The 6,428-nt window shown below is 36.7% G+C and overlaps 1 long non-coding RNA gene across 1 annotated transcript; it reads left to right on the top strand.

Moving 5' to 3' along the window:
• The first annotated feature begins 2,114 nt into the window (after positions 1-2,114).
• LOC116038166 lies at positions 2,115-3,168 on the top strand. Its single transcript, XR_004102043.1, has 4 exons — positions 2,115-2,163; positions 2,448-2,608; positions 2,725-2,789; positions 3,029-3,168. It is a non-coding gene; the product is annotated as an uncharacterized LOC116038166 (long non-coding RNA).
• The last annotated feature ends 3,260 nt before the right edge of the window (positions 3,169-6,428 follow it).

Genomic DNA, 6,428 nt, shown 5'->3' with positions numbered 1-6,428 from the left:
ATTGTACATACTTCATACAGAGTGAGCAGCAGCTTCTTGTGGAAGTATGATGAAACACATTATTTGTATAAAAAGAAAAAAAACACGGCGCTGTAATGAAACAGAAAGCGTAGCAGACGATCACGGACCGACTGAATGACTGAAACGTAAGTAGCCTAAACATATACATTAACTGACCACTGCTCTGAATTGAAACCGTCATAATCATACCATTCAAGTATTAGGCTACTAATCATTTGCACAAATTAACAGTTGTACTCTTTGCCTTAAAAGTAAGCAGAAGATAATGTTACTCAGGAAATTTACCACGAAGATCAATTTTCTACAATGCTCGAATATGATGCATAAATATCTTTCGCTCTGTTCCTCCCTCTCTCTCATGGGCTACAATATAAATTTCCTAAGTTTCCATATTAACTTCCACTGCTCGCTTTTAATGCAAAGTGTACAACTGTTCGTTTTTGCAGATGACAGGGACTCAGTGAATGGTTTCAGTTAAGAGCAGTAGTTCATACATGTATATTTTTAGACTATCATTCAGTCTGTCCGCTATTATCTGCCACGCGTTTTCTCACGTATTTTTTATTTTTTATAGAGGACGAGTTTCCTTCTCTACATATTATATTCCTTGCTCCCTTGTGGACATAGAAAATAAAGACACTGAAGAAATTGGACTCTAAAATCTAGAAACTATAAAGATAATTAAGTGATAAATTCCATGCACACTGTAAACATGAATGGAACAGAGTATATTCATCAGTTATTTCCCCCCCAGCTAAATTTAAGGTCAAAAACCATTGAGGTGTCCTCTCCCTGTTGTAACATGAATGTACAGTATCCTACATCACTAGATAGTTACTGGTCCAGTGAACTAAGACTATAATTTGGGAGGACTGTACAATTAGGATATGTTCTTTAAATTGTACAATCCTCCCAAATTATAGTCCCAGTTTACTGGACAACACAATTTGTGTGCTAAGAATGCCAAATACAATGCACATGGAAGTGGAACAAACATGATCGTTATTGTTAAAGAATTAAAAAAAAAATTAATCAACTAAAATAATTCAAGGTGCATTGGTCAACTATAGAAATGTACAGCATTGTATGTATTGCCCTTAGTAACAGACTTCATTTAAAACAATTTTATCAGCCTTTTCTAATTATCTCAACAACTGCCATAATATATTCATCAAACTTCTAACAACAATATGAACAGCAGTCTTCATACAGCAATATAACAGTAACGATGACTGTCACATGAATAATTATTAAAAAAAAATAATGGTACTTAAAGGAACAGCAATATATACCTGTTGTATTTTAATCCAGGCTGATAACAATAGGGTAAAGCCACTGCTGGGTGATCAGAAAAGGCTCCAGGAAATAAATAAATCCTGACTGTTAGCCTGGTCAGGAGCAGGCTAGCTGCACAGAATAAATCTCCATGGTGATTTATGTGCCTCCACTTTCGTGAAACCGAGTCAAGGCTTAAATCATCCAGGATAACTGATAAATCCCAGCTTAATCCATTATCTTGGTTTTGTGAAACAGGCCCCTGGACAAGACAAGACAGAAAACAGACTATCAAAATAAAACAGGAAACAGAACTAACAGGGAAACGCACAACCGGGACCAGAGAAATACACAACGAAATATATACAGACAACGCTACACAGGATACATTTACAAGACAGGAAACAGAACCTACAGAAAAAACAGGGAGATAACTAAACAGAAATATAGACAACAGAAATATCCATACAAAAATGTACAAACAAGGCAACAGAAATAAAACAAAATACAAAACAAAACACCGAAACCATGACAGTTACTGTGAAATTGAACACTACAGTATGCCAATGTTGTTTTCAATAAAAAAAAAAACATTTGTACAAAGCGAGCCAATCCACTTTTCCATGTTAAGAGCATTAAAATGAGAAAAAATAATGGGACAAAAAGAAATCAAGGGACATTTAGAATAGATAAAAATGTGCGATTAATTGCTATTAATTGCAAGTTAACTATGACATTAATGCGATTAATCGCAATTAAATATTTTAATCGTTTGACAGCACTAATAAGACTTCTAAAACAGATTTTTTTGTGGTGCAGATGCAGTGACTGAGACTGGGAGATGGGCCTTCCCATTGCCTTGGGGTGGTAAGTATTGATCTATTGGCAGTGGAGAATACACTTTTAATAGTACCACCTTCTTTCTTCCTGCACTGTTCTCTCTGTCCACAGAAACTGCTTTTCAATTATAGCCGTGACTTGGTTTCTATCATGTCAGATGATGACATTTTTTTGGACTTTTGTTTCTTTTTCCAACACTGCTGTACTAATAACAAACACTGAAGCTGATTACAAAACAATTGTGAGCTAGCTAACCTTGCTATTCTCATTGGAGCATTGTAATCATCAACAAATGTGTTTATTCATGTCAGTGTTCTAGAAAAAGGTCCTGAGCCTACTGGTCGACATCTGCCATTGCCTGAAGGAAACGCAGCCTGCCTCTTCAGCTGTCCATATAGAGAGCATTGACACCCTGGAGGACTTTGAGTTACAGGAGCAACACCTCTCTGATGCACAGGCCTTTGATACCCTGGTAGGATTTACAAGTCTGGAAGTAATGGATAGCCTAGAATAAAATAATACAGTGCACACACTGTTAGATTCCTCTGGGGAGTGTCAGTCAACTTTATTATGGACTTATTCCAACAGGTGCTACAAATTTCAAGAATTGGTGGGTAGAACACCAAGGACTGTGTCCACAAAGTGTTGGACAGGTATCTACAACATTTTCTGCATGTTCTCATTTGCCTTCTTTCTGAGCATGTCAGAATAGGTGAAAATTAAATGACAATACAAGTTCACAACCAAATGCATTGTGAGATTATAGACAGCTGTGCTTGGCAAGGAGATAAGTAGAGTCACTGATCAACTAGTGTAAAGGGTTTATTGCATGTGTAATGTTGTTCCTACATATATCCTTCACATTAATTTATTGAAATTTATTTTTCTTTAGGCTCTTCAACAACAGCCTCATGGCCAAATTTAATTTGAAGGGCAAGGGGAAAAGGGGGAAACGCCCTTTAGAGGGAACAAAGGTTTATAGAGCAATACGGTAAGCCCAAGTTTCATGTTGACCAGTCTATAAATAATAACTTTGGACAAAACATTTCCTTCCCTTCTGACTTTTAAAAAAAGCAATGCCAATTCTCTATCTTGATAGATAGATAGATAGATAGATAGATAGATAGATAGATAGATAGATAGATAGATAGATCCACAAGAGGAAATTAAGGTGTTACAGAATTAAGAAAGAAACAAAAGACAGCAAAGTTGAAAGTAAAAGATGGTAAATAATAGTTACAATTCTCTAAAAATATTATTCTCCTCTCACGGCACAAAGGTGAGTCATTACAAACTGCTATACCAGTGGGTATGAATGACTTCCTGTCCTTATTACATTGAAGTTGAAGTAGTCTCCAACTGAAAACAGTCTGCTGTCTGACAAGTAGTACATGTACTGGATGTGTTGTATAATCCAGAACACTTAACATTTTTTTTTGCAAAACTCTTCTCAATAGTAATTTCTATGGAGTCCAGTGTGTTTCCAAGCACAGAACCAGCTTTTGTAAATTGCACTAAGTACAACAGGCTGATAAAACACTGTTAACATTCTAATGCACACATTAAAGAATCTTTCTCAAAAAGTACAGTCTGCTTAGTCCCTGTTTGTAGACAGCCTATGTTTTACAGTTGTAAGGTGCTGAAGCTACCGGTGTGGTTGCACGCACGGTAGCCGAGCACGCTGCTGATGACGCATAAGGAAGCGTCAAGCTTAGCTGGAGGATAATGTTTGCTGGACGCTGATTGCCTGGCAGCGTGAGGCAGTCGCTTCCTCTCGTCTCTTCATTAATGGTATGTGTGAATCCTGTTATGTGCATAATGTTATTTAAACTGTTGTGTTATGTGAACTGTGAATACGGTTTGAGTATGCAATATGTGAACATTTGTTTGTACTGTGTTTATAGTGTGAAGGTGCGTGGATGCAGTAAGGCTCATCTGAATATCTCTTATGGTCAATGATTCTAGACCGGTACGCGTCTTTGTCTATGGGTGTATATTGTTTGTTTCATGGTATTGGTTGTATCCTTAAATGTGTTATTCTTTTGTTGTATTAAGGGGGAGTTGGAGCAGAGTGTTAAGACCTATGCCACTGTTTTGAGGTAGTTAACGTTGTTAACCTGTATCGCCATCAAAAGACAAACTAGAGTTGTGAATTGAATAAAACTCTTGCCTGCTGATAAAATAGTTTTGGGCATTCATTTTTAATTAATCTGCACACGCATTACACAGTTAAAAGTTGCTGAGATGGCTTGGTATTAATCCAGTATTGGTTGTGGATGCACAGGAAACATATTTTTGCTTACAAATGTGGGGACTTGGGTGTATGACTGCAGATTGCCTGTCTTTTTCTGCTTGTGGAGAAGGGCTCATAAAATTGAATTCCGCAGCGACTGAGGAGTACATCAAGGTGAACGTGTCCGAGCCTCAAGCACGCGCCGTAAAGACATAGAGGATTCACTACGCCCTGATGAGCCAAGCCTACAGGACTTTTAAAAGAGTTCAATTCAATTACAAGAGTTCAATTCAATTAGAATCTAATTATTTGTTCATAATTCTGCCTCCACTGTACATTGTGCTTGATATGTCCGGTGCCCTTCGGATGCCATTCATGGCGATTTATTTTTGAATAAAGATGGAAATGGCAGTGTTGAATTGTGATTTATTTGTATGTGTATGTGTATAACTGTAGTCCCATGTTTCCAGAGGGTGGAGGACATGTTTTCTGTGCCAGTTAATTTTCCTGTAGCTTTGTTTGGCTCAGCAGCTAGTTTCAAGAAGAAATGCATTAAACCTTTGTATGCGTCTCCAGTTATCACCTGCTGCTGAGACAATCAAATGGAGTTTTTGGAAAATTATCTAGTCCCATTTCAGAAGGTGGCATACTGTTCCAGATCATTTTCCAAAAACTCTATTTGATTGTCTCAGCAGCAGGTACACGACGCATACAAAGGTTTAATGCATTTCTTCTTGAAACTAGCTGCTGAGCCAAACAAAGCTACAGAAAAATTAACACATGATACAGAAAACATGTCCTCCACCCTCTTGAAACATGGGACTACAGTTATAGAAGTAGTAGACATCTAAAATTACTCTAAATTTGATGTTGAAAATAAGTCCACAAACGACCACATTTGGACTGTAAATAGCCCTTACACGGAGTTCCCATGGACGTCAACATTAGACGTGCGGTAGACGTCGAAAAAAGATGTTGCCTGGTATTACAAAACAACCCCTTCAGTGGACCTAAATTGGACGTCCAAAAATTACATAGAATTACATAGTCACTCCGATGTCACATTGCACAGTGGGTGGTAGAAAAAATTCAAACGAGAATTCGGTTATAATTTAATGATTAAAGTTAAGCTTAGAGTTCAAAGCATGTGCATGTAATTAAAGTAGTGATAGTAGTAAAATATAAAGTAATAATGTAGAACAGTAGAGTTCATACTGACTGCAAAGCAGAGAGCAGATTAAACCTGTAAGTGTTTTGTTACAGTAACATGCGCCTTTATGAATTAAAATATATCTTATATCAAATACAAGAAATCCATTTTGCACTGCTATGCAGAAAAGTCCTACCAAACAAATATCAATAAAAGTTCCAACTCTTTCATAAAGGACATAAAATGATGGTGCCATTAATTACCATGTGTTATATATTACCACATTCTGTGTTAGTAAGCTTGTACCTGTGTTGAAATCAAAAAACATTCTGCCCTCAAGACTCACTAATGAACTTTATATGATGTACTCTGGCAAATAATTTCCCATCTTGGCTTCTGTTTAGAATTGGAAATATCATCCTTAGAGGAAAGAGCAATTTCACTGATAAAAAAACATTGAAACTGGTTTTTCAGGTTGTGAAAAATTTGCATCTGTCAACAATGCCTTGTCACTCCACAAAGAAGGGAGGAGTGATTCACAAACTAACCGCAAAATACAATGATTAACAGAATATTTGCCTGTACCTGGAGTGGTGATAAGTAACACCAGTCATCATGGAAAGAATATTTGGTTACACTTTACTTGAAGGTATCTACATAAGAGTGACATGACACTGTCATGAATATGTCATAAACATTATAAACAAGTCCTAAACGTTTATGACAACGCTTCTTTTAGTAAGTGTTATTCAGTTTTTGTCATGACAAGTTAGGGTTAGGGTTAGGGTTAATGTGTCATGACTGTGTCATGTGTTCATGACAGTGTCATGTCACTCTTATGTAGATACCTTCAAGTAAAGTGTTACCGAATATTCCTTATTTGGATATGTTTGTTTGGATATTTACACA

Source organism: Sander lucioperca, chromosome 11 (assembly GCF_008315115.2).
Source record: "Sander lucioperca isolate FBNREF2018 chromosome 11, SLUC_FBN_1.2, whole genome shotgun sequence".
NCBI lineage: Eukaryota > Metazoa > Chordata > Actinopteri > Perciformes > Percidae > Sander > Sander lucioperca.
This window is presented reverse-complemented; position numbering and strand designations above follow the sequence as displayed.